Source organism: Callorhinus ursinus, unplaced genomic scaffold (assembly GCF_003265705.2).
Source record: "Callorhinus ursinus isolate GAN/ISIS: 27379988/994484 unplaced genomic scaffold, GSC_fseal_2.0 scaffold18, whole genome shotgun sequence".
NCBI classification, from domain to species: Eukaryota; Metazoa; Chordata; class Mammalia; order Carnivora; family Otariidae; genus Callorhinus; species Callorhinus ursinus.
Genome location: NW_027397080.1, coordinates 4,502,869 through 4,529,957, shown reverse-complemented (window position 1 = coordinate 4,529,957; position 27,089 = coordinate 4,502,869). Strand labels below are relative to the sequence as shown.

At 51.7% G+C, this 27,089-nt stretch overlaps 1 protein-coding gene across 3 annotated transcripts in view; it reads right to left on the bottom strand.

The window, feature by feature from the left end:
- The window catches only part of HIVEP3 (HIVEP zinc finger 3), a 474,303-nt gene that overhangs the window by 129,057 nt on the left and 318,157 nt on the right, over positions 1-27,089 (bottom strand). For all 3 annotated transcript variants that reach the window (XM_073902800.1, XM_025856325.2, XM_025856323.2), the window contains one exon: positions 25,484-25,564. The gene's annotated coding sequence lies outside the window, so the exon portion shown is untranslated. The remainder of the gene's footprint in view (positions 1-25,483; positions 25,565-27,089) is intronic.

The window sequence follows — 27,089 nt, the reverse complement described above, 5'->3', positions numbered from 1 at the left end:
ACCGGGCCACGCATCTCCTGACATCAGGCCATTCACCTCCCACCCTCCTGGCCATGGAGGTCACTGCTTCATCCTTGCTTCAGTTTCCAGTCCCATGGGCAGGATCCCTTTCACTTCTTGGGGCTCGGCTTCTCCACTTGGTGCTGTCACCTCACAGTTCCTCAAGGGACCCTGCAGCCCACCGTGGCCTCCTCCGACCTCGGCACTGCCCTGTGCTGACCAGGAAGGTTCTTTTTGTGGAAGGCAAGTTGTCTGGGCTGTGGGCTTTCTGCATCCCTTTGCTTGATTCCTCCAACACCCCTCTGAGATATGTATCATTTATCCCTTTCTATAGGCGAGGCGTCAAGACTTTTGCTGAGGTTAAGTGGAGGCTGGGCACACAGCCAGGAAGTGGTGGAGGTGGGGGATGGACCCCAGTCTGTCTTTCTTCCTCTCTCCCCAGGCTCCCGCCCGGCCCTGAGGGCAGGGGGTGACACCTAAACAGCTGGTGTCCAGAGCAGAGGCGCTCAAGACCTCTGGCCACTTTGGGTGGGTAGGGGAGATCCCGAAGGGGAGAGAGCCCTCTCCCAGAATCCCTACCTCGATGCCCTCGAGAAAGAAGGAGTTAAAAGCTTATGTAAAGAGATTTGCAAATAGATCCTACAAAACAACATTTGGATGATTTAAGTGTTAAGGAATCAGAACCATATGGATTAAATGTCCCTGACGTTACGTATGGTTTTAAAAATTAGAAGGAAATGTACTGGGAACACACACACATATAAAATATGTAAGGCCAGACCGCATTTCTAGCTTTGTGGACATGGAGTTATTTGAAAAACCCGACACAGCATTCACCCGACTTCTCCCAGACTGGCCCTCCCCCGCCCTCCCATCCCCAGCCCCTGCCTTCTCCCCACACCAAACAGGGCTCAGCCCCCTCCCCAGGGACCCAGCCTGAGAAAGAGACTTCCCAGAACAACAGGCCTGATGCTCTCACCACAGGACACTCGGAGCCGAACAGCTGGGGCAGGCATGGCTGGGGTCTCCCAGAGGCCAGACGGACGGTGGCAGGTGGAAGGAGCCGGTGGGGATGCCAGCTTCCCCAGAGGCCTGAGAGTACTCGAAGAGAAGATGCCAAGACGCTTCAGGGAGGCGGACATTTCAGGTGTAGCTGTGTCCCATTCCTAATTGCTTCTGTACCTCACTCAACCCTTCCGGCCACCGTGGGAGGAAAGAGTTATCACCCCCACTTCATAGGAGGGGAAACTGAGGCTCAGGAGGGCTGGGGGGCTCCAGATAGCCAGGCACCAGACCACAGCCTGGGCTCTTCTGTCACACGCTCACGAGGGGCTGCTCGCACTATCCCTCACTGCTCGGAGCACGTCCGAAACCCTGAGCCCATGCCCAGTTTAACTGAGCATTAAAAAAAAAAAAAAGCTGGGTTAGCTCCTCAGAGTTGAAGGTTTATCTGTCAGGGTGTTTTCTGAGGACTCCCTACACCCCAATACCTCAGGTTTGCGTGTGGCACTGAATTGGAGTAGAGAGAGTGTATGGAAAGCTTGGTTCGGGAAAAGTTGAACTCTCAGAAGCTGCCTGGTCAAATCCTCGTGGGGAGGAGAGATGAGAACATGCCAGGTGCCTGGTGTGTGGCACCCCCCTGAGCCCTCACCTAGCCCGCGCAGAAGGTGGAGTTGCTTCTCTTCTACAGAGAAGGAACCCCAGGTGCAGGGGACCCATGGGACATTCCCAGAGGTGCACAGTTGCATCCCGAACCATGTCCCTCCGACACCGGGCCCCTCCGGCCCTCCCCAAAGGTGGTCCATCAGGAGGATTGAAGGCCACCCAGATATAAGCCCAGCTCAACGTCAGGAAGGCTGGCGCCGTGTCTGTCCCCTGCGTCTAGTCCAGAGCATGAACGTTTGTTACATGATCATTAAACAAATCAAAGGGTGGGGGAAGGAGGCATTCCCTCCCCCTCGCTTTGCCCCATTCCTCAGGCAGGCCACTGTGTCCTGGACACAAGGGAAGGCCTTCACACTGATGGGACTTATCCTGGTGACGCTATCCTGTCTGATGGGACGCATGCTTACAGCCTGTGAGGGCGCTGAGGATGCTGAGTTTGAGGCTGGGGTATTCTGAGGACATGGAATGCTCAGGGCAGGAACCAGAGAGAAAAGGAAAGGAAGGTATCAGAACCAGGACAGAGAAGGTGGGAGCTTCCTCCCCGTCCTGTACCTGTGACCGCTCCGAAAAGTCTGCAGTAGATCCCATCTTGACAGGTTTCTCGTAACAGCCTCTTAACTTATGTGCAGTCTCATCCCGGGCCAGCCTGGCCACAGGCACCAGGATAGAGGCTTTCCACTGGGATCGGATCCACTCACTTCTCAAGCACCCCTGAGGAGTGCCTTTGCCCATGGTCTTTCTCAGGGTCAAATATGTTAGGAAAACACTGATAATTAGACATCCTGGAGATTCCCAGTGGATGCCCTCAGATGAAAAGCCCTAAGGCGCTGGTGAATAAAACAGTTCATCTTTAACCCACACTACTGGAACAGAACGGAGACCCTCCCACCCCCACCCCACCACTGGTCCTTCTGCACCCAATTGTCCATCACGCAGAATTCTTGCAGTTCTGGGCATGAGTAACCCCCCTGTGAGACTTCTGTTGGATTCTCACTGACAAAACCCATCCTCCCATGGGCATCCCTGTTCCCTCATGAGCACCCCAAATGATCTCTACTCTAGGCTTTAACCCAGGTGCCCACAAGCCTCAGGCTGTCCCACTTAAATCTTCTCAATGACTTTCTTCTGCCCTTGAGACAAAGACCAAATTTCTTTGCGTGGTCCCCATGGCCTCCTTCAATGGCCCCACCTGTCTCATCTCCCCATCATTCCACCCGAGGCGCAGGGGTATCCTTCTAGTCTCCTACGCCTCAGGGCCTTTGCACATGCTGTGTCACTTGCTAGGAATGCTTTTCCTGTACAAGCCCTCCTTACCTAGTTAACTCCTCTCCAAACTTGCAATTTCACTTTGCACGTCACCTCCTCAAGAAAGCTCTCCCTGGCCCCTGACTAAACCTGTATATACTCTCTGCATACTCTGCGTACACCTGTATGTATACACTGTCTCTGCATACTCTTTGTATACCTGTGTACACTCTCTGCCTGCTGTGTGCACTCCCTCTGCTTACTCTCTCTGTGTACACGCTCTCTATACCACATACTTCATCTTTAGAGCCCCCAAAGTATCAACATTTGTAACTTCTTTTTTTGTGTGCTTTTTTTTTGTTTTTTTTTTTTGTCTGAGGACTAATTTCCTCACCGAAATATAAACTCCACAATTAGGGCGACCTGTATGTTTTCCTCACCATTGAATCCCCAGATCCTGCCACCGTAGCTGCTGACCCCCAGGCTTTTCCTAGCACTCTCTGAGAGACCTGGAGCGAGGCAGAAGATGGCTGGGAGGGTCACTGTAACCTCAATCTCCATCCCCAGCAGGGTGAGGTGGAAGAACAGGGGACTCAGACTCCAGCCTCGGGTGTCTCGGAATTCATTGTGAGAGCATGACAAGGTCACATAATGCTTCTGAGCCTCAGTTTCTGAATCTGTAAGACTGAAAGGATGTGCCAATATAGAATGACTCACATTTTGATTTATTATTAACTCAGCTCTTTCTTCCAATCCTAGAGTAATGGGCAGTATTGCTTTCTGCCTACCCAGTATCCTTTCTTCCCTTTCTCCTGATAAGAGCTCCTCAGCGAACTCTCTTCCCAACTCCAGTCACGATTCTGGTGAGGTTTTCCATCATAGGACCCCGCCATCCTGCCTATGGTCACCTGTTCGGCCAAACACTATAGTCCGGGGGCTCATTAGAGCACCTCCCTGGGATTCTTCTCACTTTAACAGCTGGAAGGAAAGCGTGCTTTTCTGTCTGAGGTCACTAGCTGGGATGGTGAAGGCCAGGTGCCATCAGGGGCCCACGGTCCTTCTCCACTTTGGGGAGCTAGTGTGTTATGTTGTATGGCAGAAGAAGCCCAAAGGCAGTAGGCGAGACCAAGGTCAATACAAAAAAGCGTCAAAATAAAACATGTAGGGAAAATAAGCGTCTAATGACTTGATGACATTGTATCACTTCCTGGATTTAGCCATACCTGAAGTCCGCCCACTCAGCCATCCCAGTAAAATGAGGCCCTAAGACAAAGCTCAGTCTCTCTCCTCCCCTCCCTCACTGTCTCTTTTCTTGAGCCAGATAGAATTCAGTTTCTGTCTGTTGCATTTGAAAGAATGTTGCCTACTACATCCAGGTCCGAAGTCATCCCATGGTACTAAATAAACCATCTCTTGGAAGGATAGTAGGAACCAAAATAAGCATGCCTGGGGATCCCTGCATTACTTGAACATGCCTCACAATGCCGTCCTATCTAATCCTCATGACAAGAGTAGCCAATGATGGGGAAAAGCAATGGAGTGATGGAAGATAAGGAACAACAGGATAGAGTGTTAAAGACCTGAGCTCTAGTCTAGACTCTGCCACACACTCACTGTGTGGCGCCGAGCTGGTTTCTTAGCTTCTCTGGGCTTACCTTTCCTCCTCTATAAAATGGGGAGGTGAGGTCTACCTCAAAGGCTGCCTTGAGGAACCATGAGACAAAAGAGCCTGGACTGCTGTTCCTGGCCAGGAAAGCCTTGATAAACATCCGCTGAGCCTGTCAAAGCTAGAAGTCCTCTCTAGAAAGATAAACTCTAGGTCTTATTTCTAAGAATTTGTGTTGGCCACGGGTCCCGAAGGACAGGGATGTGTGAGAACCTCCCAGCTAGCGTTCAGTATCTGGGTGACATGCGACATTGGCTGCCGATTCTGCAGTGACACGAGGTTGGCTGATGGGTTTGCTTCCCCACATGTTGGGCACTCAGGTGTGTCCACAGGGAGGGCAGCTCCAGCTGCGTGGTGACAGGTCACTGAGACAAGGAGCCTGTGGTCTCCAGATGGGCCTACGACAATTCTACTCTCTCCTGGACCATGTTGAAAAGATGGGCCAGGACTCCGCAAAGGCTGAACTTGACCTGAGTCCCCATCTAATGGGTTCTTGGCTTTAGTGGGGTGAGGGCAGGATGTGCCCCATCGGCACTGGACTGCCTGGGAAGTCGGACAGACTGTGTTGCCTTCCAAAGAGCAATTCGGAAAAGTGCTACTCAGAATAAATATTTTGGTTGCATTTTGCGATGTGGCTGTGGGGGAGATTTCCATCGAGTGTGGTTTGCAAGGCGATTCTCCTCTGTTGTTTACTCCCTGCGATCCCCACAGCCTGTTCCTGGCAGGCATCTGCGTCTGCTGCACTCCGGGGCCACTGGGACCCGGATGCTCCGCTCCGGAGAGGCCAGGCCGGCGGCCCTTCACGGGGTCCTGCTTATGATGATGCATTAGGCAGCTGGCCACCAGAGCCCTCACTCCTCGGCCCTCAACCTTGCCCTCCTTCGCCAGTCCTGACCAAGCCTGGCACTCTCTTTGGAACCTCATTCCCACCAACTAGGGGAAACTGTAATTAGCTGAGCTGCTCTAGGCCAGGGGCTTAGAATTCCTGTGGGCCTAGAGATGTGGCCTTGTCCATTTCCTCTTCCCAGGGTGGCCCCCTGCTTCTGCTCCTCTCCACCCACTCACCTCTTCCCTGGAGCCACAACCACACAGCAGGCCCTGTTCCGTCGGAGCCAGACCACTGTCTCCCACCCATCTCCCACCCATCTAAGCACCCTCTGGGGAGAAATCCTAGCCCCAGGGGCCTGAGCATGGCATGTCTGTTGGTTACGATGACTGTGACTACTGCCCCACCCCCTTCAGGCCAGGTTCCAAGGGCTGCCAAGGCTCTGGCTGCCCAGGTTTTGTGCTTGCTCAGACTGTGACCACCCTGCAGCCAAGAGCCCATCCTTAATCTCAAAGATGAGGGAGGTAGAGGTGGGAGCATCATTTTTCCAAGCCACTCATCCTAGAGTCTGCTCCCGGCTCTCTGCTTCCTACTGCCCTGGCCAGATTTCCAGGGAGAGATGGATTCATGGGATCAGGGTCTGGTGATCAAGACAGAGAAATGACAACAACCGGGGGGAGTGGTATTTCCAGGCATGGGGTTAGGTGTTTGCAGCATGGGACCCAGGGCCCAGGGAGAAGATGCTCTGCCGCGGGATGGACCGTGAGAATCCTGGTTAGAGGAGCTCACATCATGACTGGGCATTTGGAATGTTAAAGACCCTCATCATGGAGGCGCCCTGAGGCTGTGAGAATATTTTTCTTTCTTCCATTTCCATTCTGTCACCTCCCCAAAGCCACTCCCCCACTCCCGTGACATGCATCCCATTCTGGTGGGTGCTAGTGTTACCATGATGAGAGCCTTCTGGGACCCACCCCATTTTGTGGCTTAGGGAGCAGAGCTTCCAGAGGCCAAGGTCTCTGCCCAGGGTCACAGAGCAGGGTGAGCCAGAGCCCGATTTGGACTCATTTGTCAGAACCCCAGTGCCACACTCATTCCACAGCACCATGGAGGCTGCTAAACACAGAAAGGTCAGAGCCTGTTTCCCCAGCTGGGTGCCCAGGGGCTTGTACCTGCAGTGGAAGCGGCCTGTCTTCCCCCCACCCCGCACCCCACCGCCCTAGAGACCGGCTGCACGCATCTGGGGAGGGGCTGGGAGGACAGTCTGCACCCCTGGAACGGAAGGGAACTGAGCAGCCAATAGGCAGTGATGTGTAACTGGGGTCCCACTGATACTGGGCAGACCAGGTGAGCCACTCCTTACCCCTAGCTCCACTCAGCTCCAGGCTCAGCGCACAGCACCTGAAGCTTCAGCCCTGCTCATCACTGAGCTCATCCTGCCCAGGCCTGGGAGGACGTGGGAAACCACTCTAGGGCTAGAATCAACTTTCTCACCATAAACCACATGCACTATGGGTGCCCTGGGCTTGCCTAGGCTCACCCACCCTGGTCTTACTGTAGTGCCCACAGGGAGCAGGGCATCTCTCTGGGGGTCTGGCCTGAGGCCGGTCTTGCTGTCCCCATCATAACTTCAGGCCCAGGTCACTTCACTGAGAGTCTGGCCCGTGCCAGCCACTCTCCCCATGGGCTGGGCCCTATGCCTCCCACCCGTGGCAACTATGTCTGGACCGTGCTGTGAAGGAAGATGGGCCAGGACCATGGAGCCCCCTTCTAAGAGACACTGGCTGTCACATACAGAGGTCGACGGCCCCAGCCAGGACACCGTCATTTCTCTGCAGGCCAGCTTTGGGGGCAGGCCTGAGGCTGGGCCACTCCTCTCAGGCCAAGGTGCCGAGACCCCCAGCTCCCCTCAGCACGGAACATGTCCACGGTGACAAAGGGGTCACTCTGGCCTTGATCTCCTACTCAAATTCCCTTCCTCCAAACTCTGAACCCAGCAGGATGTCACTCGAAGTTCGAGAACAGTGGGAAGGGTTGGCAGCACTCAGCGACACCCAGGCATGCAATTTCCAGGTTCTCGGCATAGTCACAGAGCCCGGCTTGGCCTGGCTCCTTGGACAGAACCAAGACCCTATTCCACCTGCTTCTCCTTGGGCTAACTGCGGCTGTCTCCGTCCCAACCTGGGGAAAGGGGTGTCTCCTCTGCCGGCGCTGAAGCCGCAACTCACCTTCTGCCCAGAAACGGCTTTGTGCCACGTGTTCTCATGTTGGCTACTTATCCCCGGCAGGGCACCCCAGACCTTTTTTAACAGCACCGTGGAATATACGTCAAAAAGGACAAATCCTCATGGAAGTTTACCTTTTATGGATGTAATCACAACTACTGATTAGTAAGCATTTACTATGCGCCCAGCTCCAGGCTACACATTTCAGGTGTATGTCATCCTCACAATAAAATCCGAGGAGTGGTGCTACTATTATCCCCATTTCCCCAATGAGGAAAATGAGGCTCAAAGTCCATCACTCAGAAGCCCTTCTCCTCCCCCAGAAGCTGAGAACGGATGTGTGTTTTTGTCAATGGGCGTCAAGGGCTGTTTCTTGGGAACAGGGCAACTCACAGTTGAACTAAAGGTGATATGCCGTCTCCCCAGCCAGCAACACAAGGGTGCTCCCGTCTGACCCTGGCCTTGGTTTAGGGGCCACGGGAGACAAAGCACCCTCTTGCTGTCCTCTCTCCGCACACGTCCTCTGCGCCAGCGCAGTGCTGAGCTGGCCTGTTCTGGTCCACCCCTCCCCAGAGACCACCCTAACAGCTGGGGGGACCCGAGCGACAGAGGAGCCAGAAGACCTTGGGTCCCCGGCATGCGGATCCCATCGCCACGGCTTTGCGACTGGTGTGCCGCCTCCTCCCGATGTGGACCGGCTGCTCCGGCTTGTTCTTTCTATTTGCAAATTGGTTCATTTACAAATCTGCTCCCAGCTCACCTCTGGGAACGGAGGACGGCTCAGACTCATCTGTCCTCCCTCTAAGGGTCTCCCAGATGATATTTCCTGGCTATTACATAATCAAGGAAGCCCAGGCCCCACCAGCCGGGACTTTAATTGGAGAGCTCTTTCCCAAGGGCCTTGGGGATATAAGTCTGTCAGGTGAGGCCCTCTTACATCTCAGCCCTTCTGTGGTCTCTCTCCCTCTCCCACACGGACACGCCCGGGCACACATACTTACATACCCTAGCACAGTGGGGCAGCCGAGTCCACATCTTCTGTTCATGACATTAGCCACGTCCAGTGGCTTATATGCATTGTGCTCACTGTGAATTATGCTGCCCTGGGTCCCTGAGGCCCACTCCCACCAGGATGTCCCTTCTGAGCAACTGCTCCAGGCTCTCATCGTGCTATATGCTCAGCATGATGCCGTCAGTGTGTCTGTCTTCCTAACTGGGTTAGGACCTCTCTAGGGAAGGGGCTGAGTCGGCTCACTCCCTGGGCCTCCAGGACCCGAATCAGCCTGGTCCTGAGTCGACACTGGGAGGGTTGATGAAACGGGTCAGCGAACGAAAGGAAGGATCCTGATGAAAGCCCTGGGGTTGGTGACCTGGGGAGGTCTGCAAAAGCAGCCTTACATATGGATTTCCCAGAAACACCACAAAATGTCAGCTTTTGAAAGACCCAAGACATGAGCCCATTGTTCAGAGGGGAAACCGAAGCCCAAAACCGAAGCCCAGCTAGGGACAGGTGCCACCTAAGAAGACATGAACTGTTTGTGGCAGAACCAGGGCCTCAGCCAAGCTTGCCCAGGCCTCTCTCAACTCTCCCGTGGCCTCTGAATCTTGGTAACAGGCTCTGGAGGTATTCTTTCCCTCAGAAACGAGTCCACCACCTCTGAGCCTTGCGCCCAGGCTGAGACAGATGCCACCAAGACACAGTCCTGGTGCTCAAGGAGCCATGCAGCCATGTACCCAGAGAGCTGGAAAGTGGGGTGACACGGAATAAGAGAAATGTGTAAGAGACAGGACGCCCAGGGAGATGGGAGAGATCAGGGGAGGTGTCTTGGAAGAAGTGACATCAAATGGGGACTCCTCGGAGAGCTGGTGAGAAGGACTAAGTTGGAGGTGGGAGGGGAGAGGAGAGGAAGGGGTGGTCCCATTAAAGACACAGAGACATGAAATGACCCAGCAGGATGGGAACTGCACAAGCCAGGTGGTGAGGATGAAGCTGGGACAGGAGGGAGCCCACACTTTGAGGCTGGCAACAGGGAGGGGGGTCAAGGCCACATCAGGACCAGCTGGAAAGCTATGCTGATCCACCAGGACTCCAGCTCATGGGTAAAGAACCTCATATTTGGGGTCCATGTGCCCTATCCTGCCCCTTCCTTTGGACTTCCACCATCCCCAGAGTGGCAGGAAGCACAGACGATGCCATCCGTCTCGCTCATTTACCTAGGCAACCCCTGGGCCCGGGAACACGCTCATCTCAGCTCCCTAGATCTCCTCCTAGCCACAGATGTCCTTACATCATAGAGCTGGGGCTGTGATATGTTAGGAACTGACACTTGCAGAAAGGAGTTCTTGTTGACATCAGAACATGCCGTCCCGAGGGAGACGTCCTGTAAACAGTTCTGGAACTTTGGATGGCCAAAGCAGCTCCTCCTGGGTCTGGTGAATGAAAGGGCTAATGCGTGGCCCAGGGCTCCAAGTGGACCCAGCGGGGAGCTGAGAGAGGCCCACGTTGGCTGTGGGTTTTCCCGCAAGACTGTATTTGCACTGAGAATCATGGAGCATCTGCTCAGACCCTTGCCGGGGCCCAGGACTCAGTAAAAAGTCAGAAACAGCGATCACAGGAGGCTGGCAGGGGACGGGGCCAAGCTAGAAGAGCCGTAGGGCCTGGAGGCAGGCCCTCTGTGACCATCACCATTCCAGCGCCTGGAGGTCCTGCCCCGTGCTGCCCTCCCAGTCCCATCCCCTGAGGGGACACTCGGGGCTCGTGGAGAAGCCCAGCAAGTTGTGGGAATGCAGTGGTGTTTCTACGGGGCCCAGTGACCGGTAAATCCCAAACGGATGACCAGCTGAGTGGTCCTTTGTCCTCAACTATCTTCCAGGAGATGCTTCCCTCCAAAAAGACCTCCTGCCTAACCTCAGAGATCTGGTCAGGCCTCTGGTGTGACAGATGTGGAAACTGAGCCCCAGCAAGGGGAAGTGGTTGACAGAGGGTCACGCGGCGAGGCGAGCGTGAGGGCGCGGGACGACCCAGGGCTCCTCACTCCCCACCTCACCACCCCCAACTTCCTGGAGGTGACTCAGCGAGACAGTCGGCACAGGAAGGAAGTGGGAAAGGGAAGCCCAGCCCGCTGATTCCAGGTCACCACTTTGCTTGTCCAAAGCCACCAACCACCTTGGCCATGAGGCTCTGCCTAATGCCCATGACCTTCTAGCCCTTCCTTCCCAAGGCCCCAGCTGCTGACCGTTTCCTCCAGGGTCAAGCTCATTCACTCGGCCTGTCCAGTGTCTCCAGGGACTCCTGGCTGCACAGTCCCCTGGTGCTTCCCTCCTGCTAGGTCAGGGGGTCACCTCCACAAGCTTGGAGAGTGGCCAAGCCCGTGTGGGCCAAAGGTTCACGCAAGCAGTGAGACGAGGCACATAACGGTGGCGGCGTGTTTAATGACTGGGGCTCTAAAGCCAGTATTCAGTTTGCCCCATCTGCCGGCAGGGGAGCTTTGGTGAACTCAGTTTCTTTGTAAGTCTGTAAAATGAGGTGATAGGACCTACTCTGTAGGTTATATGGAGAATGGGATGAAATAATTCACGAAAAGCCTGCCACAAACTGAGCCGTCCATGGCACTAGCTGATGCTTACTTCGCTGCATAGATGTGCACACATCACCTCATTTCATTCCTATGACAAACCTGCAAAGGAAACATGGCTGTTCTCATTTAACTGGCAAGACACCCAAAGCTCAGGGAGGTGAGGGCACATAGCTTGTGGCTGGCAGAGGCAGGATTTGAACCTGGTTCAATCTGATGGCAGAACCCCAGCCTTTGCCCACCAGCTACAGCACCTTTCTCTTGCTGGTGGGTGGTCCTCGGCCCGTGTTTGCCCTACCAGCTGCATGCTTATGTGGGCCGGGCCTCTGTCCCCTCCACTTCGGCTCCAGAACTGTCTCGGCCACTTCCTGGGAGTAAGACTTGGTGTCTCTGCGCTTCTCTGGTCTCATGCACACATTGGAAAATTGGGCTTCGCCAGCCTTCTTGGAGGGGCAGGGGGGTGAGGAGTGCAATGGAGCTCTGCAAACTGTACCATGCTGTCTGAATGCCAGGTCCGGCCAGGTATTACTCCTGTGCCCAGAACGACTAGGGACCATCATCAGTGCAGCCTGAACTTGGGGTCCAGGAGGACCAAGCCTGTAACAGCATCTGCCTCAGCCACCACAGGAAATGTCACAGGCCTGTTAGCCTGGGGCTTTCCATATGCTGAGAGCAGGCGTCTGAGAGTGAGGAAGGAGGGGCTGTAGGTACAAATCTTTGCTTCACTGGACTAGAAGTCCCTCAAGGAGCAGGACCCGCACACAGCACCTATTACGGATGGATGGTTGTGTGCCCCCGACTCCAGACACAGCGCCTCCTGCTGGGTCACCAAGTGGGCCAGCTGCCTCCTCCACTCCCAGCTCCAGCACCACCACCTTGGAGACCCCTGACTCCCCAGGAAGAAGAGACCATTCTCCCTTGGAGCCCTCATCCCCACCTCAACTACAGAATAGTACTACATCATATTCCCCAGATCTCTCTGGAATCCTTGTTGGAATAGGGTGAGGGTTTGGATAAATGAATACACTTAAGTTTAATTGTTTTCCATCCATTTCTCTTGTTGGACTCTAAGTTCCCTAAAGATATGTTCTGTGTGTATCCATCTTCATGATTCTCAGTAACCAGAGCACCTGTGGGGGGTGGGTTGTAATGTGGTTTCTCTCCCCATCCCTGTAGCCCGCGTCCTGTCTCACCACCTTCCCACACCCCCTATTCCCACAGGCTGGGTGTGTGTTAGAATTGTGTGTAACAGTGAAGGACTCGGGCAGGGGACCACACGATGGATTCTACTACCAGCAAATGAACGGGCTTATGTCCGCTATGGCTCTCTGATGCATTCTGGGCTTACTTTTGGGTTCCAGGCTTTATTTTCAAAGAGCAAAGTCCTCGTTGCAGTAATCTCTTCCAGAAAAGTGAGCTGCTATTTAAAATACATTATGGGGTGGCAATGAGGAATAGGAATCCATCAAAAGCCCCCTAGAGTTGTCTTCTTTTCACCTCTACTTTGCTTCTGCTGAGTGTATGTGGCTTGCACCTCCAGCATATATCAAACACCATCTGGCCCAGACATGGCTGGATCATGTGCAAACCCAGCCTGTTGCCTGACTCAAGGAGCCTTGGTGAAGGCAGTATCAAAGCCCTGCAGGACAGGGGTGTGGAAACAAAAAGACAGCAGGAGTGTCTGAGACCCCAGAACCCAGGAAGTTGTTCTAGCTGCTGAGTCCCTGGTTCTCATCTGAGAAAGGGAAAATAAAACTTTCACTGCAGAATACTTATTACAGGATCAGCAGATTATTGTACGTTAAAACAGCTAGCTCAGAGCATGAAAAGAGTCGATTCATTCATTCCACAAATATTAATTTAGCATCAACTATGGGCCAAGCATGGTCTCAGGCACTGGGAATAGCAATAGACAATGTCAGGGTGGATGACAAGAAGAGCAAAGCAGGAGATGGGGTGGTGGCAATAGGAGGTTTTGCCATTTTAATTAGGGCTAGAGAGGGCTTCCCGGGGAAGAAGGCGACATTTAAGTAAAGACCTGTGTATATTTTTCCTAGCAGATGAAACAGCATGTGCAAAGGCCCTGAGGCCAGAGTTTCAGGGACAGTATGGAGGCCAGAGGATATGGAATATGTAAGAAGTCACTGGTGGTCACATCACTGGGGCTGAGAAGACATTTATAAGACCTCTGGCTTTTACTCAGAGACAGAGAGCCACTGGAGGCTTTCCAGACAAGGTCTGACACAACCTGACTTTTATAACTGATCAATAAGCCTTAGCTTCTCCTTCCCTTCAAAGTCTTATTCAATACCCAGACCTCTGCAACTCCAGCTCATATGCTTTCTCCTTTCTCAGATTTCTTCCAGCTTTCTAAATCTATCCAAACCAGAAGGGCCTCCTCACTTTCTGCCAAGCGCAGGCTGGAAAGGGGCCTTGCAGAGAGACTGTGGTTGGGAAGAGAGAGAAACAGAGAGGAGTCTTAGGGGGAGGATCCTGCCTTCCCTCGATGCTCAGGCCTCTGCGCCCAGCTCAGTTGCATTGTGCCCTATGCTAGGTGTGCAGCAATGCTGGGGACCCTGGTAGAGTCCCCAGGGACACTTTGTCACCTGAGGCAGCTTGGCACAGAACTGGGGATTTCCCTCAGCACTCCTTTACCCTGCTTGTCTACCAAAAGGCAAAACCGTTTGTTTTAAAATAAAACAATTCCTATCTCTCTCAGTGGTTCTTAAACTTTTTTGGGTCCCCTGCTCCTTTGAGAATCTGCTGAAAGCTATGCACTCTCTCTTCAGAAGATGAACACAGACTCTGTGTTCATTCTCTTAGAATTTCAGGGGTATCAGAGATCCCTGAAAATTCAGCAAAGAAACCGTTATCTGTGCCAACGACATCCCAGTCTGTAGTTTCAACTGAAGGAATGAATGAGTGAACAAACGAAGGAACAAATGGAGAATAAAGAAGCTGCATGCGGATGGAGGAGCGACAGGGGATGGACAGGATGGACGGACGCAGCCACCTCTGGGCACCAGGCTGCTTACTGGTTGGTTCCTGAAGCCTTCACAGGGGCCAGCTCAGAAGGAACGCTCGCCAGGTGTCCCACGCAGAGCCAAAGCTCACGTCCTTGAACTTCACCTGTGACTCTCATCCAAACCCTCTGAGTGACCGGCTTCCAAAAAGGTATCACACACTTTCCTGTCTTTCTCAGGGTGCCCTCAACAAAACAAAACAGAACCTTTCCTGGGGACTATGGGGCAACGGTGTGACTATAAATCCAGACCTGTAAAAGCAAGCCGTCTCTTCCCCCTGACACACAGCTGAGCCGGCTGCTCTGGAGTCAGACCCTCCCTGTCACAGCCCTCCTGCTGGGACCCAGGCTTCCAGCCTCCCTGGTCATTTCCTTGTCCTGATGCCTCATCTGCGACGCCAGAGTGAACGTCTCACTCATTTCTCAGAGTCACACCTCTCCCGGGGAAGCTTTTTACACAATCTCCTTTTCTTCCAAACGTCGTTCAATGTCATGACTCAGGGAGACCTGCAGAGGGGACTAGGGGTGTGGGGGTCTCTGACCACATGGGATGTGGCCCCAGAGAGCTCTTCTGATGGAATGGAGCCTCCAGAGCCCCAGAGATGTGGCTCAGACCTGCTTCCTTCCTTCGTGAATCCCGTGTCCTCACCTCAACTGTGGCACTTACTACATTGTATTTCCAGCTTCTCTTTTGAATCTTTGGGGGGTGGGGCGGGAAGCAAAGTTAAAGCTTGATCAATACACTTACAATTGCTTATTTACATGTTCATTTCATACCCGTGTCTTATTTATCGTTATTTCCCCAGCAAATAGCAGAGGGTACACTGATGTCCTGGCACATGTTTGTTAATAAATATTGCCTTGTGGAGTTGTTCTCTCTTCACCCCTACGGCTGGATTATGTTTTGTAACCTCAACCCCTTGCGGTCGGGTCCCACCTCTCCCTGTCCTCCCTGGCCTCCACTTCCAGTCTGCGGGAACCTGTTAGAATTGTGTGTAAAGCAGGAGGAAATGGGCAGCGAGGAGCTCTCTCCGGAGTCCATGAACTGACTTCCGTTTTTGGACCTCTCTTACTGCACCCCAAGTTACCACTGCCCCCTGTACAGTTGTGCTTTCTGGGATCTGGGTGGGTGAGGTCACTGGATGGGAAAACTCCTCTAGGGAGTTGTCATAGTAACCATGACTTTCAATTTCATGCAAGAGAGTCCCTGAGAAGAAAACACATTAAGGGGTGGGGGGGGAGGGGTAGGAATCCATCAAAAGCCTCCTTACATTGTCCTCCCGTACCCTTTTCTTTGCTTCTTGCTGGTTTACATGCTCAAGGTAGATGCCATTATGTGTGGGCATCTGAGTAGAAGCTGCTTAAAATAGCCACTCGACTATTTCAGGGAGCAGTTGAATATGCATGAAGCTATTTTAGAAAAGATGTCCCTGGCCCAGCCAATCCAAACCCCATCCTTTCCCTTGGAAATGCCAAGAGAAGCTGAATGGGACCTTTCTTAGTCTTTCCCACTGGGGTGGGGGTTTTTCAGAAGCCACAGAAACAACACCGTGGCTAATGTTGGCCTTGCAGCCCTGGCAGCTCTGCCTCCTGATTCTGTGGTCACAGAGGCTCCTAGCCAGACAGCTCGGCCCTCCAGAACCCTCCAGAGCCTTGGCGGCCTTCAACGACAACCATGTCACAATCCAGCTTGCTTAGATCCTTGGGGGTCTCAGAATCTTAGGTATTGCCATCTGTTGGTTTACCTGTCTGCCCAACACACTTGTACTGATAGATCAAATGTACGAGGAACATACTGGGTGTTGGGGATCCGAGGATCTCTGAGACAAGTTCATTAGAGGCTGGTAGATGGTTGGGGGAGTAGAGATAATGGCCATATAGTTCAAAAATAGATGGGCAACCAGGAGAAGGAGTCCTTGCTTCTAGCTGATGGCTTGAGAAAGAAGATGGCTTTTGAGCTGAGCCTTGGGAGATAGGCAGAAGGCCCACAAGTCTAAGATGGCATGGCAGGCTCAAGCACAGGGACAGCTGGGTGTGGCTCATGGTGGAATGCTCTAGTGGGAGAGAGGGCATGCCTGTAAGGAGCTGAGAAAGAAAGGGGAGCCAGACTGTGGAATGCTGGCTAGTGTCACCTTCTCTAAGCCCTCAGGCTGGGCTGGGAAGGCCTCCTGCTGCATGAACCCCCAAAGCCTGGTGTGCCCCTCTCACTGCCCACAATCTAGACTGGAAGTCCGGGTCAGATGCTCCTGGGCATCTCTGCAACCCAGCGCCAGCCAGAATTTTGGTTGAAAATATGGCTTCTGGAGCCAGACTGCCTGGATTCCAAACTAGACTCTGCCCTCGTACTAACTGGGATCTCGGGCACGTTACCTGACCTCTCTTTGCCTCCATTTTCACACCTGTAAGGTGAAGACATTAATAGTACCTATCCCTTTGGGTGAGAAGTACATGAGTTAATATATGGTAAAGGGCTTAGAAGTGTGTGTGGCACATCATAAGCAACAGATAAAAGCCATAGCTGTTTTCATTATCCTAACAAGTTTGGCTTTTATCTTGACCATGAAATACCACTGATGACAAGTTTTTCCTCCCCTCCCCCAAAAAAAGAAAGAAAGAAAGAAAATTCGCTGCTTTGACTGATACTCACACATGTCCACTGTAAGGAAGAAGGGGGAAAATGTTGACTCTCAGGTAACAGCCACACTTCTAGATACAGTTGAACCTCATTATTCACAGTCCATTTGCAAATTCACCTACTCACTAAAATTCATTTGTAACCCCCCAAATCAATACTCATGGTATTTTTATGGTCATTTGCAGTCATGAGCAGAGCAGTGAAAAATGTGAGCTGCCCTCTGTGCATCTCTCCAGCTGAGGTCGAGAAACACGATGCTGGCTTCTCGTCTCAGCTCCTGTATGTAAACAAGTGTCCCTTTAACACTCTCTTTAGTGCCAACTTTTTTTTTTTTTTTGCATTTTTTATGCTTTTCATTGGTGATTTCGCTGTGACGTGCCTTACAGAGAAAGTACATGTGTTAGATAAACTGCCTTCGGGTATTAGTGACATTTTTGTTGGCCATGAGCTCAATGTTAATGAATCAACACTATCTATTACCTAAGGTGTTTTTAACAGAAACACATGTAAAATAACATTATGCATTGATCAGTTGACAAGAATGTGGTGACCAGAGGCTCGCAGGAACTGAACGCTGTATTCCCCGCAGGAGCAACGGCTCAGCATTCACTCATTCAGTGTTTGTGGGAACTTCATAGAACATTAACTACTCTGAGTGACAAGAATCAACTGTACTTTTCTAGATACACAGATGTATACTTTGATGCCTTTGGGAACATACCTTCTATATGCTTTTGATACCTTTTTTTAAGATGAAAGTCATACATGAATATGTCAATGGTACCCTTCTATGTCCCTAAATACAGGTCTCCAAATGGCTGCCTCTCTTTGAACATTTCTTCCATTATTAACCAGTAGTTCCCTACTGATGGCTAATTTGGTGTGTCCTATTATTCCCTATTATAAACAATACTATGATGAACATCCTCATTGGCAATAATAAAATAGCGAACATTTATTCAGTACTTACTAGGGACACAGCCTTCTGTGAAGAGTTTTCTAAGTATTATCTTAGATGAGGTGCACAACAAGCCTATGATGGTGATGTTATTATTATGCCCACTTTACAGATGAGGTGTCTGATGCTCAGAGAGGTTAAGTAACTTTTCCGGGTCACACAGCTTAGAGCCAGATCTCTCTGACCTCTGATGCCTCACTCTTAACCAACGTGCTCTGGCTGTCTTCTTCCATACACCGTTCCAGGCATTTTTTTATTGTTTCCTTAGGACTACTGTTCAGAAGTGGACTGTCGAGTAGAAGGTATATACATTTGAAAATGTGGGTACATATTATTAAATCCACCACCCATCTCAGAAAATGTGTGTCAATTCACAACCCATAAAGAGTGCTCAAGTATCCCTGGGGCCCATTCCTCATCTCTGCAGGTATTCTTGCTTTTTGAAAGAGGCCCCAGAAATACATCTTGATTCTTTCATATGTATCCTCTGACTCCTGGGGACTACACTTCTCCTATACTTACGAGACCCTGTATTCTGTCTCGTGCAAATTGCCTGTTCACAAGGTGCCTGCCTGGTTTTCTACTGAAGATCTGTCTTCGCTTCATTTATGAGCTCTTTCTATACTGGTGCTAGGAACCTTCTACCCATCACACAAATGTTGAGACACTTTCTTTCATTTATTATCACCCTTTGACCTTGATTATTGTGTTTTTGGTCCACGGCGTCTTTACTTATTTTCTTTCATGACTTCTGGATTTGTTTTACACTTAAGGACACGTTCTCCATCTCAATCTGATACAAACATTCCCTCATTGTTTTTCTTCTAATAGCTTTATGGCTTCATGCTTTTTTTTTTTTTTTATCACCCAGAAATTTATTTTGGCACCAGGACTGAGGTATGGATCCAGTTTTGTTTTGTTTTGCTTTGTTTTTCTTCTGCAAATAGCTAGCCGGTTGTCTTGAGAGCACGTTAGGAATCTTCTGGCTTTTTGTCTCTAATTCTGAGTGCTGCGCTCACTTACGGCTACTTCTGGGGGCTCTCTTCTGTCCATTGAGCCAAAGCCTTATTCCTTTAACAACACTGACTTTTTCTAAGCTAATCATCCATGTTTATTTTTCTGGAGGTACTTTCTAATAATTTTATAAAAAAATTTGATGGGATTTTATTTAATTTATAGACCAATTCACAATACCTCCTTAAGTTTATTCTTGGGTATTTTAGGCTTCTATTTCTTTAGAGACTGGGATCTTCTACCTCTATGCTTTCTAACTGGCTCATTTTGGTGCCATTATCTACATGGAAACATTTCCAACCAGCCCTGCAGGAAATGACCACTCCCTCACTCAACACTGTGCCTTTCCTATGTCACTTTTCACCCCAAATTACAATGACTGTTACACGCTGAGCCCTCTAAAGGCAGGGTCCCCATGCCGCCTATAGTGCATCCCCTGCCACGTCTGGCAAGTGGTTGGGGCCATAGAGACATCTGTAGGATGAATGAATAAATGAACGGACGAATGAATGACAGACATCTTTCCAGAAAGCTAAAAGGAAAGTGAAAGGATTCTATTACAAACACTCACTTTTCCATGGACTTTCATAAGAAAACAAGAGGAGTTTTTCTTTTCCTCCCTCTCGTCTTTGGCTAAATCCCCAAGCCCATGTCAGAATCAAAGAAATGGTCACGGCTAGCCTGATGTGCCACGTGCAACCTCTCTCAGCACCTCTCCCTGAGGCCACCACCCTCACTGAGCAGCCTGGGCACTTTTCAGGGAGGCTCTTGAGCTCTTGAGAGCCCTCCAGAAGAAGGGACGCAGGGGTTCACGCTGCATCTGCTGCACCACTACACTTTCTGAAAGGCATGTCCCTGTAACATACAGCAGCCCTGAAAGGCTGCTCTCACTACTCCCATTTTGCAAAGAAGACACTGACGTCCAGCAAGATGGAGCCCATAGCTCCTAAGCGCAGGACTGGCTGGAGCCGAGGCCGTGGGACTCCAAAGGCCCTGCCTCTCCCATAACAACATCGACAGCACCCAAGTCTGGGAGGCTGAGGGGCCATGGCCCAGAGAGAAGTCCCATCTGGAGTTGGAGAGCAAGGGTCCCGCCCTGAGGAAGTCAACATAGTCCCTAGAGTACTGTTCTTCTCCCAGAGCAGCATGCGATGCCCATGGATTGTTCCTGAAGAGCATCAGACTTGGTCAAAGAGCCACAGTCCAGGCTGGGGTACGTATGACACAGGCTGTATTGTCGCCAGGGGATGGGAGAGTGGAGGGGTGGGGAAGGGGGAAGGTTTGCCACGGGGGCAAGGGATGGTCTCCAGCACACATCTGGGGACGCCCTTCCGTTTTCTTCTACCCAGTCTGCACAGGGTCGGGGGTTCTTCACTTGGCCCTGCAGGCCCCTCCTGGGAGTCCAGCCAAGCAGCCACTTCCTTATTGGGCTGGCAGCTGCTGGGCAGGCCTCGCCTCATTTCTAAGCCTGGATTAAAGATCCGGTTTCCCATGAAAGACTGTGGGTTGGGGGCCAAGACATTTACTGGGCTTGACACTTTGGCCCAGTGCAGACCCCAGGGACATGCAGATGAGCAGCTTGCAGGTCTCCTGCCTGTGGAGCTCCATTCTGGTCAGGAAGCAGATCATAAGGGAAATTTCCCAACCCTACCTAGGTGCCACAAGAGAGAGATCTAAGTGCTGCAGGAGCCCAGACTTGGGGAGGGGAGTCCAGCAGGGAGCATGTGGTGGAGGTTGGAGGTCAGTCTGAGGCATGTGGGCTTCATGCTGTGGCCAAACAGAGACTTCTTGCCTTTTGAAGTAAGACTCTTCCATGATCAGATCTGTGCCATAGAAACAGACCAGCTAGGTATATGTATTTTCAAATAAACAGGTATGACTTTTAAGGTGAAAATGAAAGGACCTCATTTGGGAAAAACAACGCCAAATATATGGAAACACAGAGCAGATGGATCTGGACTTGGTCGAATAGCTCACCTAGGTGGTGCTGATGAGAGGGAAGAGTCCCAGACTTGGAACGGGAGAGACCCACACTCATGCTCAAGTCTCTGCCACAGATTTGCTAGGTGACCTTGAGCCAATTACTTCTCCCTCTCCACCTCAGGTCCCTTGCCTGTCACAGGGGAGTACTGTCACCCAAGACACACGTCATCGGGATAAAATGGGATGTCAAAGGACACTGTACATCTGTACATACTTGACAAAGGTAAGGCAAGGCTCCAGAAGGTTCTATATACACACCTGGTGACATTTCAGACACCCTGCTCCTGGGCTGCAAACACACTGCCCAGCCATTTCTCGGGAAGTCTCTCAGCTGTTCCAGCTCAAATCAAAGTCTGTCCTGTAAAAACACGGCCCCGTCCACAGAAGCAATCACCCGTGTGTTTGGTGGGCCACCTGCCCGCCAGGTCCAGCCTGCTGGGCCATGAACGTCAACAACGGCCCCTTCCTGGTGGGAGAAGGAACAGGGAGCCGGCTTGTTCTCCCTGAGCAGAGGACTGGCCGGTGACGGGGAACATTTTAAGGTGGGACACTTCTTCCTGCACCGTTGGCAGCTGTCTACATAAGGCGTCCATTATGTGCGGGCCCCAAGGCCAGCAGGCCTGAGAGGCTAAGCTAAAATTAGCGTAGAATGTGCCCCTGCCAGAGATACAGAACATCCGAGGGTCAGATGCCTCCAGCCGGCTGCCCAGGGTGGGGGGGCATGGGACAGCTGTGTCAGCTACCACCTCCCGCACCTCTCCTCTCGGCCCCGGGGCGGCAGCCCGTCCCAGGGGCCTCCTCCAGCAGCTCCGCTCGAGTTAAAAAATAGAATGCAGAGTAGAATCCCAAATAGATTTTTAAGAAATCTGTGCATAGAAAAAATGGGGGAGAGGAATTCACTAAATACCGAAGAGGCTGTATCTCAGTCTTCAGTGTGAAATAGTGGGTGAACGTTTTTTTTCCTCTTCTGGTACCTTCCAATATGTTCTCAATAACTTATGTATTACTTTTGTAACCAGAAGAATACATAAGACTGCTGTAAGTTGTATATTTATGCTAAATATCACTTAATATACATTCTAAATTTATAAAAATGACTACATTGCATACCGGGAAGGCATATAGTGTATCTGTATGTGTAAATGTATTTATGTATCTAGTCGCCTGGTGTTGGCAACTTTGAATCCCAGGATGTCAAAGCTAGCTGGTGTTAAGGATCGATGTCTTCCAACCTTTATTTTATGGAGGAAACTGAGGCCCCAGGAGCAAAGCAGGAAGCCCAGAAACACTGTTCCCTGAGTCCGGTCCTATACGGGAGTTTTGCCCACACTTTAATACCCCCTTTAATTCTGCAGTTGTTGCTCTTCCCGCTTGATGGAGCTGGAAACTGGGGTACAGAGAAGCAAATTCATCACCCGAGGGCGCCCAGCTAGGAAGCCACAGAGCTAGGTCCCAAGCCTGGTTTCCCATTCCTAGCCCACAGACCTTGAAGAAAGGGTCTTTGAAAATCACCTGCTCCTTGAAGTCTCCATCAGAAAGCAATTTCTTACAAGAACAAGTTTTGAACTGTCTTTCCTGGGCCCCTCTTGGGTGGTGCATGCCTTCTCTGCCTCTGGAAGGGGATGGGGGGCTTGGGGTCCTGTTGCCAGATCAGTCCCCGGGAGCCTTGGAGAGAACGGGTGACAGAGAGTGTACAGGCACATGAATAGCACAGCACCTGCCCTTTCCCCACGTGGGACAGGGCGGGTGGGGAGGGCTGCAGGGGAAGGTGCCAGGTCTTCCGGGCAGGCAGGGTTGGCCAGGGAGGCTGCCGGTCAAACTCTCTTTTATCTGGTCCAGTGCTCCGGACCTGGCAGTGCCTAGAGGCAAACCCAGCTGGGACCCGAGGCCTTTGCTCTAGCTGCAGCCTCTGCGCTGCCTGTCCCCATCCTCATTTTCAGCCCCACCTCTTCCAGGGCCATTTCATCCATGCATCTGTGCATTCTTGTTAGTGAACACGTTTTTATGGCATACCTACTCCATGCTAGAGCAAAGCATAGTCCCCACCCTGGCAGTGCCTCTAGTTCTTGGAGATGGCTTAGTGTTTAGGCTGCCCTAGGCCGTTCAAGTGTGGACTCTGAGGCCAGACCACCCGGGTTTGGCCTGGCTAGGCCACTTCCCAGCTGTGCGTGCTTGGGACAATGACTCAGCCTCTCTGTACATCAGTCATCCTCATCTGTACAAGAAGATGATAACACTCTGCAGACTTGTGCAAGTCGAGGGTAAATCCATACAAAGCTCTTAGAACAGTGCCTGGCGGGTAGTAAGTGCTAAGTAATCATTAGTTGTAAGAACGATTTTTATGACTACCATCTGGCTAAGATTCCCTCCTGAGGATGCCCCCTGCTCCGGCCCTCTGGCTCCCCCTCCTCTATGGTCCCATAGCTCTGTGAATAACCCCCGGTGAGGGCGTCAGTAGCTCTGCCACGTGGGCATAGGAGGGCCTGTCCACCTCCCTCTCTGCACTTGGGGCAGGGACCCAGCGTCACCCATCTCCAACCCTGCTGCCAGGACAGACGCAGCAATAGCATCCCCAGGACCACTCCAGAGCCGTGGGTAACGTACGCCCTCCACGCCAGCCAAGGAGAGCCTTGGAAGCTCCTCGATGCCCGGCACTAGAGGCTGCCTATCTGGTCTTCACGTGGAGCTTGTTGATGCTATTCTTCTTAAACTGTGAAGACTGGCCCTGGACGTGACCCTCCCGAGCTGACAAGGGAGCAGGGTGCTCGGCTTCCTTGAATACTTCCCCGTGACAGGGAGCTCTGCAGGGCCGGTTGTCATACACCCCAACATGGATGCCCCACCACACCAAGATGTCTCCTATGGGCTCTGCATGGCACACGCGGGGCCCTCTGCCTGGAACCCCGCCCTCCCTTCCTCCTGAGCTGGCAGACTCCTCCTGATCCCTCCAAAGCCGGCCGGCTCACACGCCCCTCCTCCACAGAGCTTTTCCTTTCTTACGGTACATTGCAATTTACTTGTTTACATGTCCCTTCTCCAGAATCCCTGTCTGGATTCCTGGTGTCCACCGGTGCCTGGAACTGAAGGGGTGTCAGGAAAGTTCTGCTGCATGAACTTTTTAAAGGAACATCAAGGTAATTGGCCTGCCTGCCTGTTAAGGCACAGGTGTTAAGTGCTCACGCCACCTTTTGAGGCAAAACCTCACAGGCCTTTCTCGGTTCCCCTGCCTGTCAGCAGACCCGCTCCATCACAGGGATGGGAGCTGGTGGAGAAGCATGGGAGTTAAGTGCCGCCTGTCTGGTGGACAGGGAGCCAGACTTTCACCTGCTCAGGCAGTAGGTTCTGGAACTACCTGAGGAGGTAGGTGTAGCTGTTTTAGAGACGAAGACCCTGAGGCTCAGACTGGTCACCTCCCTTCCTTGATCATACAGGGCCCACTCTGAGCCCCTCGGCATGGAGTCCGAAGGCCTGCCCACTTCTCCTGGCCTCACTTCTTCCCCCGCCTGTCCACATGTCAGCCACTGCTCATTTGCACTTGCTGTCTCCTCAGCCTAGAATGCCCTTCTTCCATTTTTTTTTAATGTGGTGAACTTCTATTCATCCTTCAAAGCCCAGTTCAAGTCAAGTCAAGTCACCTTCAAATGGTTTTCTGTAAACCACCCCTACCACCAAACCCAGACAGAATGGAACCCTCCCGCCTCCCGTACCATAGCTATTTGGATGGTTCCTCCTTTGGATGGAACACCTTCTGAGTCCAGCAACATGCCTTATTCATCTCTGGCTCTCAGTACCCCACTGGCCCCATTTTCCAGGCAGCTGTCCCAGCCTGCCTGCCCTGCAGCTCTGCCCATGAGCTTTGGCCCTATACTCCTTCCTTTCTAATGAGTGCCTCCCACCTTGTGTTGCCCCTCACCCAGCTTGATCTTCACACCCATATTCTGCTGCGGGCCTGCCCATGCTCTCAGCACGTGGGGAGGCTCTGCCCTGCCCATCTGGGCACTGCATCCTCTAGTGACCATGGTGTGTTCTGCCCAACCATGAGAGGGCAGGTAGAGGGGTAGTGACCATCCAGGTCTGAGTCTGAGTTCAAGCAGAATTTGCCAGAAGGGACACAGGTCCTGCCCCCAAATGCATCCATGCACACGCACAGCACACACACAGCCCGGCCCAGGCTCTCTGTGGATGTGAGGTCCAGAGAGCAATCGGACAGGGAAGTGGCAGACAGCTGCAATGGCATCCCTATGCCTCTCTCTGCCATTCCGTGGCCCTGGCGGGAGCCTGCAATGACCAACTTATGAGCTGCCCAGTTCACTGAGTCTTATTCCCTCATTTTCCGGCAGGGAAACAGAGACCCAGAAAGGGAGGTTCTTGCTGGAGATTTTTGTGAGCAGTAAAGGCAGACCTGGGGTCAGAACCAGTTCCCTGGCTTTCATCCCGGGATACATTCTCACCGCCATATGCTGCCATTTGCAGAAATGCCAGATGCAGGACTCCGGACATTTGGTAGCTTTTTCCTTAAATCTCCTCAGAATGGGGAGCTCCATTCTCCTGCCAAGCCTGAAGTCATCCCCACCTACCTCCTGGCCACAAGCACAGCACAGTGGCCTTTGGGCTGTGCTGAAATTACTCTGTGTCCTGGGGTACATGGGAAGGGATGGGGGGAGCTTACCTGCCAAAAGCCGGCCGTGGTCTCATGGTTGAGATGTGTCAGAGATTTCTAAGAGCTTGAAGGACTGTGTTGGAGGGAGGCCTGTGGGAAGTAGAGAAAGTGAGAATATTATTCCACCACCATCTGTCAGCTTACACTTGAGTTGGAAAAATACATCCAAAAATGGTGAGCACAGCCCTGCTGAGAATGGCCTCAGAGCCAAGCTCCAGTCACCTCCACTCCTCCAACATGGTCATCACCGGGTCAAGATCAGACTCCCCCAGGGAGGCCACCCCAGCCTCACAACCCCACTTGCAAAGCCGCAAGTCCAGCCACCAGCCCTGCATTCTGTTTCTGCTCTCAGGCTGAGAAACTCTCACTTTCAAGCACTCCTTGGGGAAAACATCCCCTCATGGGCTCCCTGAGCACTGTTCGTCATAACTCACTCATTCTTGCTTTCATTATTCATTCATTCATGTGAGCATTTGATAGCCATTTGGGAAAGCTATTAGATGCTGGTGTCAGCTCTTACAGAGAGAAAGCTACTGAGAGTGACAGCTCAGGTCTTACACATGTAGGACAAATGCCCAGGCTCCCAATCCCCAAGCCCGTGGATTTCCTCCTTCCTCTGAGTGATCCTGTGCCAGATGCCAGGCAAAGCACTTTGCATGTGCCATGCAGGATGGCACGATGCTTCCCACCATTTTCAGCACGAGGACTCCTTTTTCTGTGAAACTGTTTCTCAAAACTCCTCATAACTATGCACTTAGCATCTTTTCACTGGGCAAATAAAGAATAACACAAAAGCCACAATGAACATAATACTTCACAATTAACTTGTATTTTAGTTATCACAGGACTACCATGTATATTTAAATAATGGTTACACCTACTCATTCGAGACACGTTATTTATGCCTTCTGGGCTTAAGGTGTTGATCCCTTAGGAATCCATTCAGTCAATATTTGTTCAATAGATATTTATGGAGCATCTCTGAGATGGCTAGGCCCATGGTCCACAGGTTAGGGACCCTGGTACACTGGGGAGGCCCACGGTCCACAGGTTAGGGACCCTGGTACACTGGGGAGGCCCACGGTCCACAGGTTAGGGACCCTGGTACACTGGGGAGAGTGGTGGCTCTGCAGTGAGGCATGCTCAAGCTCAAGCTCAAGTCCAGTTCAGACTGGATGTCTGACCATGGAGAGCCCACTCAGCCTTTCTCTAGCTCATAGTCCATAGGAGTTAAACAGAGATAATGATCCTGACATTGGGAAGTTGTTATGAGGATGAAATGAAATAGTAGAAAGCAACCAGATCAAGGCCTGGCATAAAGCAGAAGCTCAACAACTGGGCACCAGAGGATTATCATCATCATCACCATCATCCTCATCCCCATGATTCCCATCACCACCACCACCACCATCATCATAAGTATCATCATCACTACCATCAACAGCAGCAGGAGCACCATCACCACCATCATCATCACCACCACCATCATAAATATCATCATTACCATCAACAGCATCATCACCATCACCATCTTCATCACTACCACCAACATCATCTTAAATATCATCCTTACCATTAACAGCACCATCACCAACATCACCACCATCATCATAAA